This window comes from Berghia stephanieae, chromosome 13 (genome assembly GCF_034508935.2).
Source record: "Berghia stephanieae isolate SIO BIC M18660-M18661 chromosome 13, UCSD_Bste_1.3, whole genome shotgun sequence".
Classification (NCBI taxonomy): Eukaryota; Metazoa; Mollusca; class Gastropoda; order Nudibranchia; family Aeolidiidae; genus Berghia; species Berghia stephanieae.
The window spans coordinates 34,649,902-34,677,401 of NC_088372.1; the positions used below are offsets into that span (position 1 = coordinate 34,649,902).

The window sequence follows — 27,500 nt, forward strand, 5'->3', positions numbered from 1 at the left end:
CCAGTCGGTGTGAAAATTGGTGTGCTTTTTTTGCGAATGTAATGGCGGCATGCATGGAATCACATTCCATTTGTGTGTCTCCAGTTTCTAAATATTTATGTGTTATATTTTGGATGTTGTATATGTGGTTAACTGCATGAATTAAGGCCGTGGTGAGGTATTGGTTCCTGTTTTGACCGCTGCAACAATCGGAATAAAGAATAACACTATTGACTGTGTTCGGGAGGGATGAAAGATGATGATAGATACACGTTGCTATTTCACAAGATCCTCGTTTGCCTTCCGTTTCATCCCATGTGTAGCAAGTGCCTCTGCCAGATGCGAGGTCATATATTGTAAAATTGTACACACACAGCTTTCTCTTATAGTAAAGAGGGCCAACAAGGCCACAAGGAGCTTGCAAAACAGCTTGGAGATCCATTGTGCATACAAATTTTGAAGAATCTGTCTTTGCTTCTTGTTTGTCCTTTTCTTTCTCCCTCCGAGCTGCCTCTTTTCTTTGTTGATGCTGGGTGTGCTCTTGTTTGTCTTTTTCGGTCTCCAAGCCAGACTTGACTTTCATTGTGTAACCTACACAATTAGGACACTGATCTTTTTTGGGGGTATGGAAGGACAGGTTGAATTCGGTGTCAAACACTGCGCTGTACGTCTTTTTTGAAACAGCAGTTTCCTCCACACTGTTACGCTTATCCTTGAACAGATCATACATCTTGCTGATACTTAGATTAGCATCAAGATATAACCTCCTTGTGTCCTTTCTAGTGTAATGTGACTCAACTGAAGGAAATGATTTTATATGCTCTCTCACAGCATTTAAGTCTTTTTCAGATGTTTTGTTGTGGGGAACTTTGCCATTTCTTTTGTTGCCACTATATGTGCCATTTGAGCAGTTTTTGAGGGCATGATCGACATAACTTTCCCCCACAGCAAGAGTAGCCAGAAAGAACCTTTTGCATACTCGCTCTTGACATCCGTTAACTGTAAGATAAAATGCCCGAGACTTGCCTCGGACTTTTGATTTTAAGGTATTGTCACAACTTTGGCATTGATTGGTGTCCTTTTCTCTCACATTAGAGCACACAAAATCTTTCTGACGCTCAGAATGTGGTTAAGGAGTAAAAGGTTTGAAACACGTTCCTCCTTTGCTCTTCCACTATCCTGTTACATCCGAATTTGCACTTTGAACAGTCTACATTCGACATTTGTTTTGCGGACACAACTTTTCCACTTCGACTGGTATATTCCTTGCCTTGTAGATGTAGTTGTTTCCTAACATTCTTTTTCCATGACGAAGGTTTTGCTAGTCTTTTTCGAGCATCATTTTGTTTGGGTGGTGAGTTAAATGAACCCTGTCTCCTGGGTGAAATAGACAATACATGTTCAACCTCTGTCGTTTGATTAGAATTATTATCAATATTATCCTCTTGTGAGAAATGTTCACTCGAAGTCGGATTTCCGTGATCATGTTCTTGCCTTTTGTTTTGCCCGAAATGGAGGTCATGCGTTTGAACTGACAATGTCATACACACATCATAGTGCTGCGGATGGTTGTCAAAGTATGCCAGAAGTATAGCATCGTTGTTTTTCTGGCTAGGCAGAATGTTGTCCATGCTTGGTAGGATGTTAATGAATGATTTAAGAGGATTGCTGGAATAAATCCTGACTTCCCTCCTCGACCAGTCTGCAAGAACCGAGGCCTTAAATCACCAATATCATTACACCACACTCCTGTCCCTCGAAGCTCATGGACCATGAGGAAGAAACATAGGAATCTGTCACTCTCATCTTGTCCATCTTCCGCAGAGATGTAAGGTAAATAAAATGTGCTATTCTTGTCAAGAAAATCACACAACAACTGCCTTAGCTCAGATGCACTGATATCCAAAAATGTAGCAGCTGCTGTAAAAAAACAATTTCCATCTTTTTGTATTGATCTTCGTGTGAGACCATTGGCTGATAACAGATTATCAAGTCGGTGTTGATGAATCAGTCGTTCTCCTTCGATGTATTGACTGGCCATTTCAGTGGCATTTGACGCTTCTGGCGGAGGTTGCATTTTGCCGATTGTATTGCATGTCTCCTTGCTACGTTTTTGACATAGTTTGCTTAAGGGCTCGTCATCAGAGTCATAAAAGTGAGCTTGTCGCTTCCTGCTCAAAGGCTCTTCATCTGAAGAGTTGTATTCATTGTCATTGGTGAAAGATTCTGCCATCTTTAGGTACATACTGCCGTCTTCCATTGTTGTCTGAAAATAAAGTAAGACACTTTTATTACCAATGCGTATAAATACTTTGCTATCTGAAGTGCATAAATACTTTGCTACAAAATATAAAATTTCCATTACATAGTTTTCAGCTTAACAAGGTGTCGGCAGTACTGGTTTATAACAATTTGGCGCACAGACAAAAGTAAAAATTGCTTATAAAAGTGGAACAATATACAAAATAGCCAATAATATTATCATGAACAGTTGTTGACATGTGATTAACTAGATTTTTGAAAAATTAAAAATATTGTTAATGATACAAATAGTTCAAATTGAATCAAATATGACAAAGTCGTTGCCTTACAATATTACTCTATGGTATTGCCTGAAAAAATGATGCTTTGTCAAAGTAATGGAACTGTTATATAGTACAATCTCCTATAAATGTGATCGAAGTGTTTCACAAGCAGCAACAATGAACATGTTAGAAAAGACATCAAGCCTGTGATACGCTGTTACAGTTTTCTTTGGACAGAGAGACTCATTTTTCACCTAAGTACGATCAGAGAGAGGGAGAGAGAGAGAGAGAGAGAGAGAGAGAGAGAGAGAGAGAGAGAGAGAGAGGGTCTGAGAAAGAGCCTTTTCCAAGGGTTCAATTTTGCACGGCTTCAAGCGGGAATTGTTCCTCGACCTCGGATCATAAGGCAAAACTTGAACTCCTACATCACAAAGTCGCACAAGCAATGAATGCTGAAGTAACGCGTTTACAGTTTTTCTAGGATCAAAATATGACAAGATGATAGATATAAAATAACAGCATAATGAAACAATAAATACGAAAAACTTACCTTTGAGAGAATAAAACAATTTCTTTGGTTAACAAAACGTGTTGCAAACTCTTGAAAATCCTGCTTGTATGGAACAAAGATGCTGTGACAAGATCAAGCGCTCATACTTATACACATTTGTCACGTGAAAACGCGGGAAAATAAGAAATTATTGTGTAGGTGTGCAGTCACACTGGAGTAAATTGATGAGGGTGCAGCATTCTGGTAAGATGTCACCGGAAGTGCATTCTCATTAATAAACATTCAATTCCATAGGATCACCCACCTTCAAATATGCAAGGACAAATCCCTGCTAAGATAAAAGATGGTTACACTTGTCAAGTTTCATTGGTGGCCAAAGAAAAAAACGTCTCATAATCTAGAGCTTGACCCATCCATTAAGTTGTGATGTCGTATTCTGTAATTGATACTGGCAGGAAGGGAATTTCGAGACTTGGAATAAGTGTTACCCAATTGTCATTCCCATCAATCTTGAACATTAAGGTCGAAATGTGTAGATTGTAACACACACAGTATTGCATCAAAGTCCTTGTAGAATCCCACACAAGGCCACATTACGGTCTTTCGGTGCTTATAATTCTCATTTCCACCCCCATATTTTTCACTGCTCTAAGACCGTAAAGTCAGTCAAGGCCATTGCGCTCGCCATTGTAACCACGGTGGCATAATTCTATGCCTGCCCAAACGCCTTATTGCTAGATACGGTTTTTTGGGCAGTCAAATTTACCTCCGCATTTCCACCTTTTCGTCAGGCGGTAAAATAGTATTTACTGTTAAGGCTTTTGGGCAGTGACTGATAGGCACTGTTTAGAGCGTCTTAAGTCTGTATTACACGCTACGGCTTTTGGGCAGTCACATTATCGGTCTAAAAACGTTACGGTGTTCGGGTTTTAATTAATAAAAATTAATTAATTAATATTTTTGCATATATTTTTTTGTAGAAATAAACCTTACTCCAAACCAAGCTGATTTATGTAAAAAACGAAAATTTGAAATTTTCGACGTTACGGCCTTTGCGCAGGCACCCCTCGATATATATATATATATATATATATATATATATATATATATATATATATATATATATATATATATAACACACACACACACTTATACAGGCTTCAATCTTTACTATATTTCCCTCCCGCTCTCTTAATGCACAAGCAGTCTCTCTCCCCTCCCCTTCTCGCTTCTCTCTCTCTCTCTCTCTCTCTCTCACACACACACACACACACACACATGTGTGTGTGTGTGTTTGTGTGTGTGTTACTCTATCATTCTTTCTCTTCCTCTCTCATCCTATTTCGTGATATATATCTTTCCCTGCCCACCCGGCTTCACGTAGTTTCAAACTGTACTTTGAAATTATAAACCCTTATTTAACTTTTGACATTTTGAAATCGTATTTCTTCTATTATATAAGACAAAATGCCACATTAAGAATTCTCATCTCATTGATTTTTTATTTAAATATCAAAAATTCTTCAAAAAGTGAGCAATGTCATAAAATTGTCGCATATTTTCTTTTTGGATGTGTTATTTATTTTAAGGACATCTTACATAGTAATAGATAATTACAAAAGTAATAATTGGATTGTTTCAAAAATTTGTATGTACATTATTAGATGTAAAATCTAAGCTCATGCCAAATTTTACTCTTCTCATCAAATTTTCGATGCCCGTATCTAAGGAGTTATCTTTGCCCATTGATTTGACTGTGCGTGAAAACGAAGCCTCACTTCAAAGTCGATTTTCTCAAAACTTGGTTTTTACACTCTCCCTACTTCAAACGGTCATATCTCGGCAATGAATAATCAGAATTGTATAAATTTGGTATCAAATTTTAAAGCATAAAATGAGCTATGATTGGGTACCAAAAACCCAAAATTGAAAAAAACGACTTAATACCGTTTCGAGGCGAAGGGTCACATTTTTTGTCGTCTGTCCCAAGACTATCCGATAGCTTTCGTTTCTCTCTCTCTCCTCCTCAAGGTCGTCAGCGGGCTGCCCCCCCCCCCCCCCCCCCCAAAAAAAAAAAAATTAATAGTCAATACTTTTTTTTTTTTAAAATAAAAAAAGGACACTACAGCTATCCGAACTTTGGTGCTCCGGGTTTAAGTGCGGCTATTTGGTCTTGTGGTATGGCGCTCGCTTTAGGACCGGAAGGTCCTGGGTTCGAGCCTTGCTCGGCGCATAGTTGAGTCCTTGGAAAATGCTCTTTCCTCACATTCTCTCACCGTACTCAGGTGTAAAATGAATACCTGGCCGTAAGCAGCGTTGTCTCTGTCCGAAAAAGAAATTGTACTATCGCCTAACAGGCCTCATGCCCCGTCCTACATGTTAAATGTTGCTGTTGGCCAGGGACCCCTTGTAAAGCGCTATGAGCACGTTTGGTGGATATTACGCTATATAAAAGCTCATTTTTAAGTGCAATGTCTTCATTAAGTCCCCTTAATCCTACCCGTTGCTGTAACGAGATGGAATATCCCATGGGAACAGACTGGGAACTCGTACAACGCAATAATGGGCAATGACTGAAGGCTTATACTGCCGAAATTTGGAAAAAGAAAACATATTTAAAAATTTGGCCAGAAAACTCTTCCTTCAAATATCGATTGATTTAAATGACACTCATCTTGGCAATAAACTCTCAAACCTGGGACTTCACGAAGTCTCAGGTTTGAGAGGTTTTTTTTGTCAAGATGAGTGTCATTTAAATCGATCGATATTTGAAGGACGAGTTTTCTGGCCAAATTTTTAAATATGGAATTTTCCAGAGTACGGCATTAAGACCGCACCGACCAATTAGTTGATGGTTAATTAGGGCTCTGCCCTTCTACAACTGATTGTTATTGCTTCTTATAATATATCGTCCATATCCTTCAATCCAAATTACATATAATATGAACACGTAGTAGTAGGGAGGTTGTATTGTAAGGCTTTTGTGTGTGTGTGGGGGGGGGGGGGTGTTGTGTGTGAGTGCATGTATGTGTGTATATGAAATATATTATAATATATATATATATATATATATATATATATATATATAATATATATATATGTATAAAGATTAATATATATATATATATATAATTATATATATATATATATAATATATATATATATATATATATATATATTATATATATATATATGTATGTATACATACATATACACATACACACACACACTTACATATATATATATATATACATACATACATACATTCATACATACATACATACAGACATACATACATACTTATATACTTACATACATATATATATAAGTATATAAATAGGAAGTGGTTATTCAGTATCAGATACTGAATAGTGCTTTGCCACTATTCAGTATCCATAAGGAACTCTTTTATTATAGAGAGAGTGAAAAGTGCGACAATCTCAGTTGAATGTAAATAAACTGCTGACCTACTACCAGATTGAACTCGTGCAGTTACTGACAGCCCGATTCAAAGTTGTAGAAATATTTTAATCGTTATTTTTAAATTTCTGCTATTGTGCAATTAACATAGTTCAAAATATCAAAAGAAGAGCGGCATTCAAATACATTTTTTAATGTCTAAATAGACATGATTAAATGTCACTAAAAGTTCAGTAACACCATGGCTTGGTGGATAAGCTGTTTGACTCTGAACTTAAGGTTCGAGAGTTCAAATCCCGGCCGGGTTAACTTTTATTTTGTTTTAATCATTTTATTTGCTTGTAATATATTTTAATGTTTATATTATACTATTATTATTATTATTTTTATTATTATTATTATTATTATTATTATTATTATTATTATTATTATTATTATTATTATTATTATTATTATTATTATTTCTACTTACTATTATTATTATTGTTGTTGTAATCGTCATCATCATCATTATTATGATTATGATTTTTAAATCAAGTAGTAGGAGTTATTTAATCAGTTATCGATTTATTACGAATATCTTTTATGTGTTATAATCTCGTTGTTGTTTTTCATTGATGAGCTCTTCTATTGTTCATTACTTTTTAAAATCTTGCTTTTTTCTGTTTGTCACATTTGTTGTTGTTGTTGTTCTTGTTGTTGTTTTTGTTTGTTTGTTTTGTCATCTAAGACAATTTACGTGATAATAATAATAATGATAATAATAATAATAATAATAATAATAATAATAATAATAATAATAATAATAATAATAATAATAATAATAATAATAATAATAATAATAATGATAATAATAATAGTAATAATAATAATAATAATAATAATAATAATAATAATAATAATAATAATAATAATAATAATAATAATAATAATAAGGCTCCTAATAATAATAATAATAGACGTCTAATAATAATAATAATAATAATAATAATAATAATAATAAATAATAATAATAATAATAATAATAATAATAATAATAATAATAATAATAATAATAATTTAAACAGATACTGAATATTAGACTACAATTGACATCTATTTACTGAATACACGTGGTATTTTTAGGGGTGTTTCTTTTTTTTACGAAACCTGAAACCTGCCGAAACACGCCGAAACCTGACAAAGTTAGGGGAAGCAGGCAGCAGTGGGGAGTGAACCTGGACTCAGGGAAGTGTACACCATTGGGGAGTGAACCTGGGACTGAGTTTCGTAACAAAAAAGCAATTACTTTTTTACGAAACCCAACAATATCCAACAAAGTTATGGAAAGAAAGTAGGCAACAGTGGGGGAGTGAACCTGAGACTCAGGGAAGTGTACACTATTGGGGAATAAACCTAAGTCTAAGGTTTTTCGGTGGGTTTTGGCGGGTTTCGTAAAAAAGTAATTGCTTCATTCTCGTCTGGTACCCAACTCCCATAGTCCCAGGTTCATTTCCACTGATATCCTCTTCTCACAGTCCCAGGTTCACTCTCAACCAGTGTGCACTTCCCTAAGTCCCGGTTCATTGCCCAATGGTGCCCACTTCCCATAACTTTTGATAATTTCGGTAGGTTTCGAAATAAAAGTACATTCTGAGCTCACTGTCCACTGGTATCAGCCTCTCGCAGTCCCAGGTTCAATCCTCTCTGTGTCCAAATCCCAGATTCACTCCCCACTGCTGCCTGCTTCCCATAACGTTGTCGGGTTTTGGCGGGTTTCGTAAAACAGTAATTCCCCCTCCCCCTTGGTATTGTCTTTTTACAATATCCAGAGTCCTAGGTTCACTCCCCACAAGTGTACACTTCCCTGAATCTCAGGTTCACCCCCCACTGTTGCCTACTTCAATAACTTTGTCGGATATTGCCAGGTTTCGTCGGGTTTCGTAAAAAAGTAATTGCTTTTATATGAAACTCGCTGAAGCACGCTGAAAACCAGAGTCTCAGGTTCACTCCCCACTGGCGTACACTTCCCTGAATCTTCCATAACTTTGTCGGATATTGCCGGGTTTCGTATAAAAGTAATTGCATTTATATGAAACTCGCTGAAACCCGCCGAAAACCAGAGTCTCAGGTTCACTCCCCACATGTGTATACTTCCATGAATCTCAGGTTCACCCCCCACTATTGCCTACTTCATTAACTTTGTCGGATATTGCCAGGTTTCGTCGGGTTTCAGAAAAAAGTAATTGCTTATATATGAAACTCGCTGAAATTCGCCTAAACCCAGAGTCTCAGGTTCACTCCCTACTAGTGTACACTTCCCTGTGTCTCAGGTTCAGTCCCCATTATTTGCTTACTTTCCATAACTTTGCCTCAATTTGTTGGCATTTGGCGCATTTCGTAAACAAAAAGTAATTGCTTTTTTAAAATAACAAAATCCGCCGAAACCCAGTCCCAGGTTCACTCCCCACTGGTGTACACTTCCCCGAATCTCAGGTTCACTCCCCACTGTTGCCTACTACCCATAACTTTCTTGGATATTGCAAGGTTTCGTCGGGTTTTGTAAAAAAGTAATTGATTTTATATGAAACTAGCTGAAGCTCGCCGAAAACCATAGTCTCAGGTTCACTCCCCACTGGTGTACACTTCACTGAGTCCCAGGTTCACTCCCCACGCGTTGCCTACTTTCCACTTCTTTGCCGCATATTGTCGGGTTTCGTACAAAAGTAATCCCCCCCCCCCCCCATTGTTATTGCTTTTTTATAAACCCCAGAGTCCCAGGTTCACTCCCCACTGGTGTACACTTCCCTGAATCTCAGGTTCACCCCCTCCTCCCCCCCCCCCCCCCCCCCAGCCTCTACACACACACACACACACGCTGCTGCCTACGTCCCAGAACTTTGTCGGATATTGCCAGGTGTCGTCCGGCTTTTTATTACGAAACCCGCTGAAACCCAGTCCCAGGTTCACTCCCCACTGTTGTACACTTCTCTGAGTCCGAGATTCACTCCCACAGCTGCCCTCTTCCCATAACTTCGTCGGGTTTCGGAAAAAAAACACCGTATTATAGTGCAAAACCACTATTCAGTGTCAGATACTGAATAGTGCAAAACCACTATTCAGTATCAGATACTGAATAGTACAAAACCACTATTCAGTATCAGATACTGAATAGTGCAAAACCACTATTCAGTATCAGATACTGAATAGTGCAAAACCACTATTCAGTATCAGATACTGAATAGTGCTAGCCAATTAACAAAGGTATAATAGTAAATTTTTAATTAATTTTTAGTTATTCTATGGGTAAACTCAACGTGTAAAATATACGCTGATGACACTAATATTTACTCATCGTCTTTGAATTATAACGTTTTACAAAATGATATTTATTCACTCATGCATTGGTCTGAGAAATGGTATTACAATTTAACAAATCAAAATGTAAAGTTCTAGTAAAATACATCCCTTACACATTTATTATACTGATGTGTATAAAACGTAAACTTTTTTTAAATATATATATAGAAACAGAAAAAAAATGTAGGAGTGCTCTTTTTCCGTACTCTTAATTTTGATAGCTTTATTAATACGGCATTATATTTAGAAGTTTCGAATATATGGATAATGAATTTTTTCTAGCACTATATAAATCAGAAAAAAGACCAACTTTGGAATATGACATTTGTATGTGGTGTCCTGTTTTCAAACGACAATCAATAGTTTTGGAAAGCTAAATATTGAACGATATGTTATGTCGTATGAAGATAGATTGAAAAAATAAAACTACCATCACTTAAAAGTACAGAAGAAGAAAAAAAAAGGCGATCTTATACTTATACACTTATATAAAATTGTCTATGGTCTGCATAACATTGATTATGGCCATTTTTTGAATTCTTCTTTGGTCACATTCACACGAGGAAATGTCTAAGATGTTATACGAATTTTCGACAGAACTCATTTATCCAACGTATTGTCAGGACATGGACTGCACTTGATTTAAATACAAAAATGCTGAAGCTATAAATGTTTTCAAAAATTCAGTTGATAGAGAACTTTGTGTCTTGAATACGATGAATGATATGTTTTTCATAAATATGCTTATGATCAACAGGTCTGGGGTAAATAAATGTTTGTAATGCACAAATATGACCTTTCGTTTGTATATATACGATTTTGTGTATTTGCAATGTCCATGCATCAATTTGATATTTTCTTTTGTTTGATTTTAGCTGTCGCGTTTGTGTAGGAGAAGTGGCGAGCAGGTAAAAACAAATTGAAGTAAAGTAGTTTTCCTTAGATACAGAAGTCGCCTGGTGCCTCTTCCATCCTGTTATAGATGGGTTAAGTTCCTGGCCAACTCAACAGATAGTAATAAAGTTTTAAGTTTAAAGAAATAAATTAAATAGTAGTGGTGGTGGATGTGGCACATTATAAGATAAGTGGGTTTTTTTCGGTATTATGGGGTAATCTTTGGTAGAATTGGATACTTCTATTGGTATAATTAAACGTAGTTAAGAGTGTGGGCAGTGTTAGGCGCGGCATGGCCTTTGATCTCGGTAACGTCAATGGCGGGGCAATAAATTACGAAGACAATATCTACCGTGTCTCGGCTTGTCTGTAATTAATTCAGCGTTAGCATAAAGTCGGCTTGCTTGTAATTTAGGCAGGATGATAAAATTATGTAGGTGATGCTGTGATGAAGTTATGATTTTGAAATCACTGCAATAGCTATATATATATATATATATATATATATATATATATATATATATAAATGTGTGTGTGTGGGTGCGCGCGCGCGTGTGTTTGTGTGCAAAAACAACAGGTTCTTTCTAGGTCTTTTGACCTATGTAGCCCTTAATGATTACGATATGATATACTTGGCATAACATGCTATCGTGCATGTCATCTGATTAAAAAAGTCAGGGGTATTAAATGTCTGAGACTATTAGTGTGTTAATGGATCATCTCTTTTAACTCAAATCAATTAAGGAGTGATTACCGGATAGACGTCGATCTTTTTAGTGAGGTTATACAACCATTTAATCTAAATCATCTTTTTTACAATGCAAATTATTGTATTTACAGCGTAGACAGATGGGAATTACCATTCTCGTCTTGACGTTAAATCGTTATGAACCTTTTAATATTGTGTAATTGATATCACCGACAACAACATGCTGCCATGGTGGTATTTGGATATGCATGTACTTATTATTCATCTGAAGCCTGGTTTTAGGTCTCTCTCAATATGGGAATTATGAATGCCACGGGATAAAGAAGGGAAATGTCCAGGTTACACACAGTTGTACCACGCGAGAATGACTCTACCAAAAAAAGAGTTAAATTGGCGTACGCGAGGCACACTGTAGAGTTAGTCTCGCGGCCGCCAGATCGACTCTATCCACGCGAAAATGACTCTAGCCCAAGGGCGGATAACTGCTTACAGAAAAAAAAATCTGATGATGATGATGATGATGATGATGATGATGATGATGATGATGATGATGATGATGATGATGATCGTGTGCAATGAACTCTTCTATATTTTACACACATTTTAAAGCAGCCCCTAAGAAACAGGCATAATTCCAAGAATATGGAAAGCTTAAATAATAATTCCCGTCCCAAAACATCAAAAAGCCAAAGAAATGAATGGTTTTTCGTGCTGTGGCACTGACATCCACCCCGATGAAATGTCTAGAAAGGATTATTCAGCAAATATTTCTACAACAAAGTACACAACACCATCTAGACAAAACCAATTTATTGCTTACAAATCAGGGCGTGGGATGGACGACGCGATATTATTAGTGTTTACTCATAACACTTACAAACACGTAGACACTCCAAAGGGGTATGTCAGAACCCTATTCGTAGATTTTTCGACTGCATTCAACACCATCCAGCCTCACAAACATCTGTCCATGGATGTGAGTCTTTTCAAGTATGCCGACGATACAGCCATAACAACCGGATGTGACGTATTAAATTATTATAGCGAAATGGAAAGATTGATGGCCGATGCTCCGACTGGGGCTAAGGGGTGGACACACATGGAAACACGTGGAGAGGACAGCCCAAGGAAGAGTCAAATGGCGAAGCATCATTGATGGCGATGCTCCGACTCCCCTCCCCCCTCCCCTCTGCTTGAGATGTTGATGGTAAGGGGGATTACTCTCAGTTACTATATTTTTCCAGTGCGAGTTATTTCCCTAAGTAGAGTGCTTTTGGCGTGAGGAAAGTAGAATTGGCGTGGGCGGGGCTCACGCCAGGTAAACTCTAAAGTGTTTCTGGCGGCCTTCAATCTAACTCTAGAGTCTTTTTGGCGTGAGAGTCATTCTGGCGTGCTACGCCGTCACAATAGAACTATAACAAGCTAGTGGAGAAGAAGCTGTTGAAAATATATCATCATGCGTGTAAGGCCATATTACATGACCCATATGTGACTGTTTTATTTCGGAATGAATAGGAATTTTAAAAAAGTGATTTTAACGCTAAAGTGACCAGAAATGTTAGATTTTGACTTTTTAAAGAAACTATGTGTATTGTCTTTAATAAAACACAAATTTACCCAACACTCATTCCTTTCCTTTTTTTTTTTTTCTTTTTTTAATTTTTTTTTGAACTTAAAAAATCAATTTTTATCATTTTCATAAACCCGACATAGTTCCGCTTTGGGTTGGGGGGTTACATATGGAATATAGGACCATGGCTCAGTAATTGGAAGCAACTGAAAAAAGGGAGATATAAAGGAATGCGGCAATCACAGAACTATGATACAATAATGAAGAGAAAAGGGAGGTAGAGGGGGGGGGGGGGGGCAATGGGTAATAAACGAAAAACTTCAGGAATAAGAAAACATTGGGAACCATGATCATACCAAAAAAAAGGCCAATGGGAAAAATTTGCAATAACTCAATTTTAGGAATAGACGTCTAGAATTAAAATTTCAGAGTACAAAATCTCATTCTATTTCAAAAGGTGCACTGCAAGTTTGAATTGCGTTTCCCTATTTCAAACGACGTGACGCGCAATAACAAATTCCTACTCTACCTTTTTGATTTTGCAGGAAATTTGTGTATATACCCACAATATTTCGGGATTTTTGTGAAATGTGCAGCTGTCGTAGTTTTTCCACCATTCTGTTTTACAACCACTTAGGCTTTTGAAATTTGGCATCAATCTTTGGCCATAGTTGATTTTGAAGTTGTTTCAATTTGACGGATTGCTCTTTTAAATTGATAGTGTTGCAGCATTTTTACAGGGTGCGTTTTTTTGTGTGCAATAGTTCACGCCCACAAATTATTACAATAAGTACACATTGGCCATGATGTATTATGCTGTATCTTAAAATAGAAGCCCTTCAGAGTCATTAGGCCAATGGAGCTGGAGTCTATACCGGTTTTTATAGCGTGAAAAGGACAATAGTAATTGCTTGCTACCCTTTGGATAGGAAGCTAGTCTATCACAAAGTACTTTCCGCCAGATCTAAAAGACCCAACCACCCAATCACTGCTGGGTGACAGGAGGGTGAGAAAAAAATCTCGAATACCTCGACTACACCCTGGATCGATCTCGGTCACTTTGATTGTGAAGGGAGTGCTCTACCAACTGAATTATCGGCACCCAAAATAATGATTGAAAAATGTAGACAGGAGAAAAAGTAATAATATATAATTGAATTACGGCTCATCTCATTTACCAACATCTTGCTCTACTCTAATGAAATGATGGTATTTGTTGATTTATTATTAAATTGTATTACCGGCGGCCAAATGACTTGGCTAGGATCTTTGAGAGATCTGTACCTAAAACATAAATATCTACCAATTGGTTGAAGGGTTTGAGCTTGAAATGAACAAAATGGTATGGCTTCGTTTCCTTAGTCGGTGTTTTGTCTTTTCTTAATTTGCAGCGAAGTCAAGTGATATTGAGCATGGTTAGTTACTACATCGCCTTTTATACACATTGTCCAATCAATGCAGATGTGAATGGCTTAAGGCAGAGCGCGGATTTGTATATAATGGTTGATTATTCCTTTTCTTATGGCCCGCAGCCTGTATGCCGTCCATTCTAATATATATATATATATATATATATATATATATATATATATATATATAATAATATATATATATATATATATATATATATATATATATATATATATATATATATATATATATATATATATATATATATTACTTAGTGCTGTTTGACGTGGGGTTAAGTAATAAGTCAATAACAGTTAGAGGTAGGGGTTTTTAGCAAAGAATTGGATAGCCGGCAAGAAGGAACGTACTGGGGGAAAATGGAGCAATGCGAAGCGCGTTAAGCATGGTGTAAATCATGGAGACGATCTTTAAATATAGGAAGTGGTTATTCAGTATCAGATACTGAATAGTGCTTTGCCACTATTCAGTATCCATAAGGAACTCTTTTATTATAGAGAGAGTGAAAAGTGCGACAATCTCAGTTGAATGTAAATAAACTGCTGACCTACTACCAGATTGAACTCGTGCAGTTACTGACAGCCCGATTCAAAGTTGTAGAAATATTTTAATCGTTATTTTTAAATTTCTGCTATTGTGCAATTAACATAGTTCAAAATATCAAAAGAAGAGCGGCATTCAAATACATTTTTTAATGTCTAAATAGACATGATTAAATGTCACTAAAAGTTCAGTAACACCATGGCTTGGTGGATAAGCTGTTTGACTCTGAACTTAAGGTTCGAGAGTTCAAATCCCGGCCGGGTTAACTTTTATTTTTGTTTTAATCATTTTATTTGCTTGTAATATATTTTAATGTTTATATTATACTATTATTATTATTATTATTATTATTATTATTATTATTATTATTATTATTATTATTATTATTATTATTATTATTATTATTATTATTATTATTATTATTATTATTATTATTTCTACTTACTATTATTATTATTGTTGTTGTAATCGTCATCATCATCATTATTATGATTATGATTTTTAAATCAAGTAGTAGGAGTTATTTAATCAGTTATCGATTTATTACGAATATCTTTTATGTGTTATAATCTCGTTGTTGTTTTTCATTGATGAGCTCTTCTATTGTTCATTACTTTTTAAAATCTTGCTTTTTTCTGTTTGTCACATTTGTTGTTGTTGTTGTTCTTGTTGTTGTTTTTGTTTGTTTGTTTTGTCATCTAAGACAATTTACGTGATAATAATAATAATGATAAATAATAATAATAATAATAATAATAATAATAATAATAATAATAATAATAATAATAATAATAATAATAATAATAATAATAATAATAATGATAATAATAATAGTAATAATAATAATAATAATAATAATAATAATAATAATAATAATAATAATAATAATAATAATAATAATAATAATAAGGCTCCTAATAATAATAATAATAGACGTCTAATAATAATAATAATAATAATAATAATAATAATAATAATAATAATAATAATAATAATAATAATAATAATAATAATAATAATAATAATAATAATATAATAATAATAATAATAATAATAATAATTTAAACAGATACTGAATATTAGACTACAATTGACATCTATTTACTGAATACACGTGGTATTTTTAGGGGTGTTTCTTTTTTTTACGAAACCTGAAACCTGCCGAAACACGCCGAAACCTGACAAAGTTAGGGAAGCAGGCAGCAGTGGGGAGTGAACCTGGGACTCAGGGAAGTGTACACCATTGGGGAGTGAACCTGGGACTGAGTTTCGTAACAAAAAAGCAATTACTTTTTTACGAAACCCAACAATATCCAACAAAGTTATGGAAAGAAAGTAGGCAACAGTGGGGAGTGAACCTGAGACTCAGGGAAGTGTACACTATTGGGGAATAAACCTAAGTCTAAGGTTTTTCGGTGGGTTTTGGCGGGTTTCGTAAAAAAGTAATTGCTTCATTCTCGTCTGGTACCCAACTCCCATAGTCCCAGGTTCATTTCCACTGATATCCTCTTCTCACAGTCCCAGGTTCACTCTCAACCAGTGTGCACTTCCCTAAGTCCCGGTTCATTGCCCAATGGTGCCCACTTCCCATAACTTTTGATAATTTCGGTAGGTTTCGAAATAAAAGTACATTCTGAGCTCACTGTCCACTGGTATCAGCCTCTCGCAGTCCCAGGTTCAATCCTCTCTGTGTCCAAATCCCAGATTCACTCCCCACTGCTGCCTGCTTCCCATAACGTTGTCGGGTTTTGGCGGGTTTCGTAAAACAGTAATTCCCCCTCCTCCTTGGTATTGTCTTTTTACAATATCCAGAGTCCTAGGTTCACTCCCCACAAGTGTACACTTCCCTGAATCTCAGGTTCACCCCCCACTGTTGCCTACTTCAATAACTTTGTCGGATATTGCCAGGTTTCGTCGGGTTTCGTAAAAAAGTAATTGCTTTTATATGAAACTCGCTGAAGCACGCTGAAAACCAGAGTCTCAGGTTCACTCCCCACTGGCGTACACTTCCCTGAATCTTCCATAACTTTGTCGGATATTGCCGGGTTTCGTATAAAAGTAATTGCATTTATATGAAACTCGCTGAAACCCGCCGAAAACCAGAGTCTCAGGTTCACTCCCCACATGTGTATACTTCCATGAATCTCAGGTTCACCCCCCACTATTGCCTACTTCATTAACTTTGTCGGATATTGCCAGGTTTCGTCGGGTTTCAGAAAAAAGTAATTGCTTATATATGAAACTCGCTGAAATTCGCCTAAACCCAGAGTCTCAGGTTCACTCCCTACTAGTGTACACTTCCCTGTGTCTCAGGTTCAGTCCCCATTATTTGCTTACTTTCCATAACTTTGCCTCAATTTGTTGGCATTTGGCGCATTTCGTAAACAAAAAGTAATTGCTTTTTTAAAATAACAAAATCCGCCGAAACCCAGTCCCAGGTTCACTCCCCACTGGTGTACACTTCCCCGAATCTCAGGTTCACTCCCCACTGTTGCCTACTACCCATAACTTTCTTGGATATTGCAAGGTTTCGTCGGGTTTTGTAAAAAAGTAATTGATTTTATATGAAACTAGCTGAAGCTCGCCGAAAACCATAGTCTCAGGTTCACTCCCCACTGGTGTACACTTCACTGAGTCCCAGGTTCACTCCCCACGCGTTGCCTACTTTCCACTTCTTTGCCGCATATTGTCGGGTTTCGTACAAAAGTAATCCCCCCCCCCCATTGTTATTGCTTTTTTATAAACCCCAGAGTCCCAGGTTCACTCCCCACTGGTGTACACTTCCCTGAATCTCAGGTTCACCCCCTCCTCCCCCCCCCCCCCCTCAGCCTCTACACACACACACACACACGCTGCTGCCTACGTCCCAGAACTTTGTCGGATATTGCCAGGTGTCGTCCGGCTTTTTATTACGAAACCCGCTGAAACCCAGTCCCAGGTTCACTCCCCACTGTTGTACACTTCTCTGAGTCCGAGATTCACTCCCACAGCTGCCCTCTTCCCATAACTTCGTCGGGTTTCGGAAAAAAAACACCGTATTATAGTGCAAAACCACTATTCAGTGTCAGATACTGAATAGTGCAAAACCACTATTCAGTATCAGATACTGAATAGTACAAAACCACTATTCAGTATCAGATACTGAATAGTGCAAAACCACTATTCAGTATCAGATACTGAATAGTGCAAAACCACTATTCAGTATCAGATACTGAATAGTGCTAGCCATATAAATATGTATTTATGTATGTATGTATGTATGTATGTATGTATGTATGTATGTATGTATGTATGTATGTGTGTATATATATATATATATATATATATATATATATATATATATATATATATATATATGTATGTATATATAATATAAATTGTCACTCACATTATATGGCCAAGACGTTCGTTTCTGTGGCTTTCGTCCACGTCCTCAGTTGGCATAATGTCCGAAGAAAAAAATATATTCCGGTTTTTTTTTCGTTTTTTTCTTCGGAAATTATGCCAACTGAGGACGTGGACGAAAGCCACAGAAACGAACGTCTTGGCCATATAATGTGAGTGACAATTTATATTTTATATAAGCTCTAGCCATCATTATCGAGCACTTTCGTACCTACGAGTACCCACCAACACTCATAAATATACATATATGAGCCAAGGTCAAAAGGTACCATTTGCCAAGTGCTTATTTTGAAGTTTCTAATGTTGTTCCTAAAGGGCCATTACAGTGTAATATGTTATAGTTGGAACCTTACATTTTGGTATTTCTATGACTGACAGATGCCGTGTGAAGCTTGTGACCCAAGATTTGACACAAACATGTCACGTGTCCACTGTGTCAATTCTGATCGATGACGATAAAAATATCACAGAAAAGTGACTCAAAAACTATATATATAGATAGAATGAAAATGACGTCACTCGGGCCTTTGTTATTGTTTTTTTTTTTTTTTTTTTTTTTTTTTTTTGGGGGGGGGGGGTTTGCCATCCGCGTTTATGAGTTATTCTCACTAAACTGTATTAACCTGACTATAAGCGTTAAAGGTTACACATAGTTTTCTGTGTTGGTCCGTTATACTTCTGGATGGCAATGTTATAAGCTTCTTAGCCAAGCGCATACTATCTATAGCATAAACTTGAGCTTTCGTATCGCGCAATTTCCATTAAACAAGCTTAATGCTCTTAACAAAGGGTCCCTGACCAACAGCAATAGTTAATATGTATAACGAGACATGATGACGGGTGATGTTACAATTATTTTTTTTTCGACAACGCTGTTAACGACCAGGTTCTGATTTTACTTATGAGAACAGTGAAGAAAAAAACGGCAGAGGACGTCGGGTGCTTGGTATGGGTAGGTAGGTCTTGCGACTCTTCTCTTTTGGTCTTACTATTTTGTCCATGCCCGACGTCTTTATCCGGAAGACGGCAGAAGACGGCAGTGCCGGGTCGTCGGATGGAGTCAGTCTCCGGTGCGGGTTATCCCTAAGAGTTATTTAGATTAGCCCTAATAGTCAAATCTTAATTCATCAATATAAATTAGAAATTTGGTTTATGTAGTAAGACAAACACATAACAGCATTTGTCAATTCAGTGTCATGGGCCAGCACGGTTCAGCGGTTGTGGTTCTTCATACGTACCCGGTGTGCGGAGTTCGGAGTTCGGCTCCCTCTCGCTCTTTGTGGCCTTGAGCAAGTCACTTAACCAGCTTTGCGGCGCTGTGTACTGCGGCTGACGCTGTGAGTTATTCCAGTCCTTCCTTGGTCTAGACCCTAAAGTCAAATTTACACATTGGGGACGAATAGACTCTAAAGGGATTTTTTTCAATATTTTTTTTTTTAATTCTGACCATTTTTTAAAAATGCGTTCTTATCATGGCCGTTGACAACTATAATATAACTATAAGCTACCAACAATTAGGTCGTTCCATAAACACAACACGTTAGCTTGAAAGAAAGGGTAAAGACGACCGTGTAGATAAGACATACGCTTAGTTCTCACAACACGTATTCTGTCGTAGTAAAGAAAAAGCACTGAACAATAAGTGTGTATGAAAGGTGCCAGACAAAGCACCTCGAAGTCGACGGATTTTTTTGATTTTTTTTTTTTTTGTATGATTGTATTTTTCTTTCTTGCTTTGTCTGGCACCTTTACACGCTTATTCAGCTCTTTATCTTACACCGGTGCCTGCTCCTTAATTTTTAATTTTTAATTTTTTTTTTTAATGGAGCAATTCCAATGTCTTCTTCCTCGTCCTCTCGTGTTGTTTGATGCAAGCGTGACTTCACAGCGTAAATCGCGTACCTACCCTTCTGACGAATATAAAGGTATTAAAAATTGTCCCAACTATCGGGAGCCTCTGTGGTGTAATGGTAGTACGTTTGACCCGGTAATCAGAAGGTCTGAGGTTCGATTCCCAGTCGAGGTCGACTGATTTTCTTGGGATGGGTTTTTTTTTCTTGTATTTTTGTTTGTGCTTTGTCTACCACCGTTCATACACACATGCTCAGTTCTTTATCTCACACAAGTGCCTGCTCCTTAATTTCTTAAAGAAAAAGCTCGTACATTTTAATAATTTTGCCAGAAAACTCGTTTGGAATACAGTTGTATTGCGCGTTTCATTGTGTGTGTGTGTGGGGGGGGGGGGGGGAGGGGGGGATGAGGTGACAGAGTAATTAAGGCTTGGCTGTCTATATTTGAAGGATGGTGAATATATTATTATATGAAACATAAAAATAGTGGTCTTTACGAGCCTTCATGACATGTGCTTCTTTTCCTTTTCCTTTTTTTTTAATTTGTTGGGGGGGGGGGGGGGGCTGTGGTAGCTAAAATGGCAGAGGGTGGGGTGGGGGAAAACAATGAGATGATGGTCGAGTTGATAAGATTTGGCCGTCGAGATTAGAAGAACGATAGATAATGGAAAACGCTAGAAATCGCTGGGAGCTGTCTGTTGTAATTGGAAAGTCCAATACGCATGCGCTGTTAAATATATTTTTTTTTTTTTTTAAGGGAAAGAAAAGAAGACTATCCGAGCTCTGGGCGGGGTGTTTTGACCTCCCTCGGTGGGCAGAGAGCTCACTTAGTACTGTGTCTTCTAACCCCCAAATCTACTGTACTCTGGGAAAAAAAAACATATTTTAAAATTTGTCCAAAAAACTCGTCCTTCAAATATCGATCGGTTTAAATGACACCCATCTTGACAAAAACTCTCAAACCTGGAACTATTTAAAAAAAAGAAGTGATGAGAATTTAGAAAGGTTAACATTACTTGATAGTATCAAGAGAGAGATTTAAAATTACGTCATCAATTTTTATTGTGGATATGCTAGAATTGTGTAGAATAAATAAATTATACTCGAAATGATAATCAAACTTCGAAAACAATAGAATATTACGACCTAGCAGATTTTCTTCATATTAATTTGAGTCAAGGGGATGATAGAATTAGCCTGAAATAACAAAAAGGTTTGGAAGTCTCTCTCTCTCTCTCTCTCTCTCTCTCTCTCTCTCTCTCTCTCTCTCTCTCTCTCTCTCTCTCTCTCTCTCTCTCTCTCTCTCTCTAGTGTGTGTATGTGTGTGTTTGCGTGTGTGTGTATGTGGTTTTTTTTTACTCACACCAATTTTAATATCTTCCACTTCTCACGTTCCCATTGGATTTAGTATATTATACAATACACACTTGAATCAAACACGTAGCTAACCAGGACAGGGATGCCAACTTGGCGTTTTTTATGCCGACGTATTTGAAATCACAACAAACAAAACAAAACAAACAAAAAAAAGAAAAAAAGAAAGAAAGAAGGAAAAAGAAAAGCCTCTTAGCTTGGTAAATAATGTGTGGTATTTTGGTAATTTCTTGACATTTTATGAAAGTTTCTTCTAATTTTCTAATCAGACTAACACTGATTGCCCAAGATGGAATCATTTTTAACGTCAATCTGCATAGATGACATGGATTGTTCATCTTCGCGAAACGACTTTTGATCGAGATATTGGGGCGAGGGGAAAAAAAACAAACAATAATAAATTTTTATTGTCTTAAAAAAAGTGGCAATTTGTCATTTGGTTACACATTTATAAGAATACAATATTGACATAGACACACTCACACTCACACAGATGCACACCAGTAATATCGCAGTCATCTGGAGAAAATAATAAAATAATAATAATAATAATAATAATAATAATAATAATAATAATAATGATAATAATAATAATAATAATAATAATAATAATAATAATAATAATAATAATAATAATAATAATAATAATAATAATAATAATAATAATAATAATAATGATGATAATAATAAAATAAAAAATAAAATAAAAACGTTTATAGAATGAATAGATATTACTTCACTCGGCTCTTTATTACTGGTTTGTAGACCGCCCCCACTAAATTGGTGTAGCATACATACTACAATTACAAAGGATAACAAGTCCACACACAGTTTTTGTGCCTCGATACGATTGATTGGGCGGGTTAGACTTATGGGTATTTTACTAAATTATCACACAATCATTTGTCACTTTTACAGAACGTATTATTTTGTTGGAGGTTTTTTTCGGGATTTTTTTTGTTTGTTTGTTTGTTTGTTTTTTGTTTTTGTTTTTTTTTTTGTTACTTTATATATGTCACATTTTCTCACCTTATTTTTCAATCTAACCTATTGGCTCATTTCGGCACCTCTAGCTTTTGGTTTTATAGAACATATTATTACTAACTTGCATTTTTTTTTTCTTTTTTTTCCAAATTAATTTGGCAATCCTGACGAGCGAACGAGTAGTCGCAACATGAGCAGACGATGTCTGGTAGTGGTAGTCGCTCGCTTTCACTCGGTCGGGCGATTATTATTCATCGTCGGGGACGCGTATCGAGTTGGACGTTGTGAATTTTATTATCATTGAATCTAAAGCGTTTATTTACAAAGCAGAGTAACTGAATTTCAAACATCGGACGAATACATAATAATAAGAAGAAGAATAATATTCAATAGTATTTTAAGAACCATCTGTTGAAGTGTGTTGTTGTAACGAACAATACGGATCGGAGTCCTACAGACATACGTTATATCTTCTTTTTTTTTGACACGCCTGCTGCTCAGTTTACTTCACTAGCTGCTGTTATTATTGAGGTAAAGTCGTACTAGTAGCTTTGTTGTGTGTTAGTTTTAAAAGTGAGTTTTGTGTTCATATGTTCATATAATATGTCCATGTGATGTGATAATATAATGTGACATATCGCCTTAAAACGGTATTATGCCGGGGTGGATACTCTACGAGTCAGTTGAAAGTTAAAAGGATAAGAAATATGTGACCCATCTTCACAAAACGGTATTACGTCGTGGTGAACCAGATGCTAAAAAGTCGAATTAACCTTAAACTGGTCAAAAACTTGAATACTGTTTATCACACTAAAATATGGTATTTATTCGCATCTATAAAGCATAACAAACTCAACACAAGTCTGATATTTACTGGCTGTAAATTCAATTGTCGCCATTTTAATCATCTCGACATAATACCGTTGGGAGGAGAGCGGTCACATATTGTTATAATCTTTGAGTTGGTTTCAATTTATGAAATAATCCTTATCTCCTCTACTTTGCGATAGACTAGCCTCCGATCCAAAGGATAACAAGCAAAGTAATGGGAGCGATCTATATTAACTTTCCATGCGCTCGAGGTCATTGGTCACATTGCAAAGTGTGTTCAAAATGACCCACATAGTGAAAAGTGTTCACAATTTGAGAAATATCCAGCACCACAATTGGTCATTTTACTCATCATGACACATGAGTATGTTTACAACTTTCATAAACAAAGCAGCTTGTTTACATTTATTGAGAAATGTCCAATCGTTGTACAGCAAAAAATAATGTGATTAATGACTAGGTTGGACGAAAACATGAATATAGATAGAATGCGCTTGGCCAAGGTGTTCACAACATTGCCATCCGGAAGTATAACGGACCAACACACAAACTCTGTGTAACCATGAACTTTTATAGTCTGGTTAATACAGTTTAGTGAGAACAACTCACAAACGCGGATGGCAAAAACAATAACAAAGGCCTGAATGACGTCATCTGCATACTATCTATAGATCGCTCCCATTGCTATCGTCCGTGTTTCACCGCTATAGATAGTATGCGCTTGGCAAAGAAGCTCATAACATTGCCACCCGGAAGTATAACGTACCAACACACAAAACTGTGTGTATCCATGAACGTTTACTGAACTGTATTAACCTGCTATAAACGTTCATGGATACACACAGTTTTGTGTGTTGATCCGTTATACTTCCGGATGGCAATGTTGTGAGCTTTTTAGCCAAGCACATACTATCTATAGAAATAGAAACTGGAATGATAAACTCCGACTCCATGAGCCTCGATCACGACTCGGAAAGACGGCGACTACTTTCGAGATAAATTATCCCCACGTTTCATATCCTTAGCCAAACATTCCATGTCCACTACTCATCTCTCACTCCCGACAGAATAACATTTTAAAAAAGTATTTTATTTTTTTAATCGAGCTTTTATATAGAGCAATATCCACTAATCGTGCTCAAAGCGTTTTACAAAGGCCCCCTGACCAACAGCAACACGTAACATGCAGACCGAGACATGACGCCTGTTGGGCGATATTACAAAAGACTCTGGAAAGACACGTATTTTCTATTTTTATATTTTAATGACCAGAAAATCGTTCTCTCAAATATCGATCAATGATGATCCTCATCTTGGCCAAAAAAAAAAAAAAAAAAAAAAAACAATAAAAAAACTCAACCCTCGCGTGAAGTCTTCCTTAAAGTCCCAGGTTTAAAAGGTTGTTTTTTATTATTTCCAAGAGGAGGGTCATTTCAATCGATCGATGACCCAATCCTCCTTTGTCTGACTTTTTCCTCAAGTCCTTTTAATTGGACATCTAGATAGAATGGTTTTTTTACTATCCAATTTTCATCCTTTTGACTGGCGCTGATATGACCTACATGTGTTGCAAGCGCCGTTAATAATACACTAATAATGAAATTCAATAGTATTTTAAGAACCATTTGAAGTGTGTTGTTGTAACGAACAATACTGAGTCCTACAGACATACGTTATATCTTCTTTTTTTTTTTCTTTTTTTTTTTTGACACGCCTGCTGCTCAGATTCACTTCAGTAGCTGCTGTTATTATTGAGGTAAAGTCGTACTAGTAATGCTTTTGTTGTACGTAGTGTGTTAGTTTTAAAAGCGAGTTTTGTGTTCATATGATGTGATAATAATATAATGTGGCACATCCCCTTAAAACGGTATTTGGCCGGGATGGATAGGACCTCGACGATTCTCATCTTGGCCAAAAAAACAACAAAAACCTCTCAATCCTCATTCATCTGTGGTGTTTCAATCATCCTGTTTTGTTGATAAAGGGGAAACCCGAAACGTTCATTTGATCTTTTTGTAATTAAATTGAAGCTTACATTCAACTTCACGTTATTATTCATTTCTTCGAGCTTCGAGCAGCAACATTTACACTGAAGTCTTCCCTAAAGTCCCAGGTTGTAGAGATTTTTTAACATTTATTTTTCCAAGATGATGGTCATTTTAATTCGATCGATATTTTGAAGGACGAGTTTTTTGGCCAAAATTTTAAATTCGAGTGTTTCCAGAGTAGGGCAGTTGACTGCTTAAATTATGGACTTGTTTTAACAGTGTTGTAATGGAGTTTGTTTTCCGGTGGTTTGAGAGTATTTCTATTACAGCAATGAGCCGATAATCATTTGGGTTATCAGACCTGTAAATAAGTGCACGTTGTAGTGTACCATAGTCATAGTTATACCCGATACTGCATGATTACTAAGTTTTGTCCTGACCCTGGCCGGAGTCCTTGGCTGGGAGGGAAACAGTTGAATGTATAGTTATAGTTTTGGGAGATGATATTTTTTTCCTTGTAAATCATCTCTCTGTTGTGTACTGTTGTTTTTTTTGTTTTTTTTTTTTGGGGGGGGGGGGGGGGGGGGGGGGGGGGGGGGGTTAACATATGATTTGTAAATATTTGAGTGTATTCCTCTTTGTCAGATCTTGACCTGTGTCTGGGTGAAACATTTAGGTGATCTCAAACTAAGTACACTGATAGTATTCTCTTGGAATCTACATCTGAATCTGTTCCCTATTTGAACCGATTCTCCTTTGTCTAACTTTTTCCTCAAATCCTTTTAATTGTACATCAAGCTGGAATGTTTTTTACAATCCAATTTTCATCCTTTTTACTGGCGCTGATATGACCTAAATGTGTTGCAAGCACCGTAATACCCTTCAAAACAAATAAGCAAACGAATCATTATCTCGAGACAAGAAACTCAAGATCCCCATGAGTGTGCAATTTCAAGTCGGTAAACATGAGTGTGCAATGTCAAGTCGGTAAACATGACCTCTGAGTATAGATAGTATACGCTTGGCTTAGGAGTTCACAACATTGCCATCCGGAAGTATAACGGACCAACAACACAGAAAACTATGTGTAACCATGATCATTGATAGTCAGGTTAATGCAGTTGAGTGAGAATTACTCATAAACGCGGATGGCAAAAATCAAAAACAAAGGCCCTATTGACGTTAACGTCATTCTAACGATTGGTGGTTGGGTGAAATCTTCAAAGTTCATAGTTTTTTATTTACCGATAATATATAAACACGTGATCGTCCAACTGAAGTTAGAAGTAGAAGCTGAGAAAACCTGTGCCAAATTTAAGTTAATTGATGCTATGCGTTTAGTTAAATACTCACAACCTCCGCCAGCCGGATATATGGTACGGACACACAAAAACGGCATGTACTTTTTAACATTTATAGTCTGATTGGAATAATTTAGTAAGAATTAATCACTAACAGGCTGTCTAAAAATAATAACAAAGAGCTGAGTGACGTCACCGTCGTCCCTTCAATTCATTGTACGCGTAAACTTCAAGGTTTATAGAGATGCACCCCGCCCGTCTGCCACTCTAGAAAAATGTCATGTCTCTGTATTTCAGTCTCCGATTATTGTAGTCCTTCAGAGTCATTGCCCCACGGAGCCGGATTTATCCCGGTTTCTGCAGATAGCAATTTCTTGCTACCCTTTGGATAGGACGCTAGCAAGGTAGTCTCCCCCCCCCCCCCCCCCGATCTATCAGACCCAGCTACCTAATCACTGCTGGGTGGACAGGGGATTCAGAAAATATCTCGACTGCACCCGGAATCGATCTCGGTCCCTTTGCTTGTTAAGCGGGTTCTCTACCAACTGAGTTTTCGCCCCCCCCCCCCCCCCCCCCCCCCCCCCCCCCCCCCCCCCCCCCCCCTTTCTGGTTATAGAGTTAAAGAGTTATAATTAATTGAAATATCATCGCTGCTGAAGGTTGTATTGATCTCTTGATGGTGAACGTTTCTGAATGGTCTTTTGTAATCATTAACATCATTTGGATTCTTCTTCTTCTTCTTCTTCTTCTTCTTCTTCTTCTTCTTCTTCTTCTTCTTCTTCTTCTTCTTCTTTCTTCTTCTTCTTCTTCTTTCTTCTTCTTTCTTCTTCTTCTTCTTCTTCTTCTTCT

The 27,500-nt window shown here is 36.7% G+C and overlaps 1 protein-coding gene across 2 annotated transcripts in view; it reads left to right on the forward strand.

The window, feature by feature from the left end:
• The window catches only part of LOC144958556 (uncharacterized), a 71,627-nt gene that overhangs the window by 25,159 nt on the left and 18,968 nt on the right, over window positions 1-27,500 (forward strand). Inside the window, exon 1 of one of the 2 annotated variants that reach the window (XM_078890617.1) lies at window positions 22,781-23,062. The exons of the other annotated variant lie outside the window; for it this stretch is intronic. The gene's annotated coding sequence lies outside the window, so the exon portion shown is untranslated. Of the gene's footprint in view, window positions 1-22,780; window positions 23,063-27,500 lie in introns of those variants that run through there. 2 annotated transcript variants of the gene reach the window in all.